Source organism: Triticum aestivum, chromosome 2D (genome assembly GCF_018294505.1).
Source record: "Triticum aestivum cultivar Chinese Spring chromosome 2D, IWGSC CS RefSeq v2.1, whole genome shotgun sequence".
Taxonomy (NCBI): domain Eukaryota; kingdom Viridiplantae; phylum Streptophyta; class Magnoliopsida; order Poales; family Poaceae; genus Triticum; species Triticum aestivum.
In genome coordinates this window covers 24,180,724-24,183,503 of record NC_057799.1, presented here as the reverse complement: position 1 = coordinate 24,183,503, position 2,780 = coordinate 24,180,724, and positions in this window count along the sequence as shown.

The window sequence follows — 2,780 nt, the reverse complement described above, 5'->3', positions numbered from 1 at the left end:
GACGCTGCCCCCTCCGACAAAACAAAGGTCCCCCCTTAGTTGCGACCAAAACTACAAGACATGCAGTTGCGTGCCTAGGGCGGGACATGCAACTAGGCCCCGTGTCTCTGGACGCCGCCCCCTCCGACAAAACAAAGATCCCCCCTAGTTGCAACCAAACTAGAAGTCATGCAGTTGCGTACCTAGTGCGGGGCATGCAACTAGGCCCATTTCTCTCAACTAGGCCCCATGTCTCCGACAAAAACAAAGGTCTTGAGACCAAACTAGAAGACATGCAGTTGTGTGCCTAGTGTGGGGCATACAACTGGGCCCCTTGTCGGTGTCAAAACCGGCGGATCTCGGGTAGGAGGTCCCGAACTGTGCGTCTAAGGCGGATGGTAATAGGAGGCGGGGGACACAATGTTTACCCAGGTTCGGGCCCTCTCGATGGATCTTGATGATATGAGTATTGCAAGAGTTGATCTACCACGAGATCGTAGAGGCTAAACCCTAGAAGCTAGCCTATGGTATGATTGTTGTTGTCCTACGGACTAAACCCTCCGGTTTATATAGACACCGGAGGGGGCTAGGGTTACACAGATTTGGTTACAAGGGAGGAGATCTACATATCCGTATTGCCAAGCTTGCCTTCCACGCCAAGGAAAGTCCCATCCGGACACGGGACGAAGTTTTCAATCTTGTATCTTCATAGTTCAACAGTCCGGCCAAAGGATATAGTCCGGCTGTCCGAGGACCCCCTAATCCAGGACTCCCTCAGTAGCCCCTGAACCAGGCTTCAATGACGATGAGTCCGGCGCGCAGATTGTCTTCAGCATTGCAAGGCGGGTTCTTCTCCAAATTCTGAATACTTGTTGAGTAGTGTCCGGCTTCCATAAATGTTGCGCTCCTTGGCTTCCGCGCCTAATAATGGATATCCTCCACGCATCGAGCGAATGCGAGAAGTCGGGGCATTTTTACATTTGTCACCCTAGCCATGTGGGTAAATCGCCTATTAAAGAGACGGGGATTCTCAGATCCAGATCACACCATCCTCCCACAACGAGTATCCATCGGAGCGCGCCCGGGAAAAATCCATTCCAACATGGCCGGTCGTCGCAGCTCCTCCTCTCGCTCCCGTAGCCCTAAGCCCGGCAATTGGAAGAAGTGTTCCGTCCCTCACAGCCAATTAGTATAGTTGCAGACCCAGGGGTTTCTCCCTCCAGCGTATATGGTCCCCGTTCGAGCCGGGCTCGCCACCTATAACGGCGGGGAGCAAGCGGAGATCTTTCCCAGCCCATCCATGGGGGAGCGGGTATGCCTCGTCCCTTACTTATTAAGAGGGCTTGGATTTCCAATTCATCCGTTCCTCCGCGGGTTCCTGGAGTTCTATGGCCTCCAGCTGCATAATTTCACCCCCGCCTCCATATTACACATTGCTGGCTATGTCGCCCTTTGCGAGCTGTTTCTGGGCTGCGAAGCTCATTTCGAGCTATGGAAAAGGTTATTCTGCCTCGTACCCCGTACACAGGAGGGGTCACTGTACCAAGTGGGCGGAGCCAAAATATGGCGCATCGCCGGAACCGGATACCTGTCCGGTACTCCGAAGAAGACATACGAGGACTGGCCTTCGGAGTGGTTTTATATGGAGGACGTCCCCCTTCCGGACCCTATTCGGATGGGCCTCCCTGAGTTCGACAACGCTCCCCTGAAGAAACGCCGCAGCTGGCGCCCTCGGAGCCCTCAGGAGGAAGATAACGGATAAAAGTGCTGGCTCAATCAGGATTGACAATAATCGAGGTTATGTCAATATGTATAATGCGGGGGGTGCAGCCACTTCAATATCGAGGGCACCCCATGTGGCACTTTAACGGGGAAGATGACGCCACCCGCTGCGGGCGTAAGGGACCGGACTCAGTTGCTGCTCTAGCAAAAATCCTGTCCGATTTGTACAAGGGAGAGGAAGAGGAGTTCATCCGCATTAAGCCACGGGATGGATTCTCCATGTACAACCCTCCAAGCTGGGTGAGCTGTCACCTTTTACTCCCAACCTTCCTGCATTCTTCGTCATAAGTATTTACCTTGCCGTTTCATGGCAGGAACTGCGAAAAGCCGTAAGGGAGGTCCACAGCCCGCCTCCACAACCGGAGGACCCTGACCGGGCCCTCGATCCCGGACTCGAAGAGGATCCGGACATATTTTCTGGAGCTGATCGACAGGACATTCTATCAATTGAGTTGCGATGATGCCATGGTGGCCATCATAGCCGACTATCTTGGACTACTCCCTGCATCGCACGTAAGTAAAACCGGAGTCCCAACTTCCAAGAAGGATCCCCTTTTCTACACTTCACCTACCGTACACATATGGTGTCTTACAGGGAAGGCCATCGGGACGCCATGCCGAACCCGCAGTGACTCGCCAACAAGGGGCACCGAAGCCGGGTAGGCTAAAAAGGAAGGCGGTCAGGACGGAGACGCCGCCGCAGAGGTATGATACAGAACCTCGCTCCGTGGTTGTCGTCTTTTTTAAAATATAATAACGTCCATGTTTCCTATTAGGAAAAACGCTCGCCGGACTATATCCGGAGAGGTTGCCGATCACGCCTCCACCAGTCGGGCTCCAGGGTCGGACATGGAGGCGGAAGCTAACATGGGGCGAACGCCGGACGTTCCTCCTACAGAGGATGCAGATAGGCTATCCGCTACAAATTTCGAAGTGGAGAGCGCTATGAATCACAGGCATCGCCGGGCCGTACTCCGTGACGCTTGTTTCTCCCAAGAGGCATTTGATGCCTTCAACTT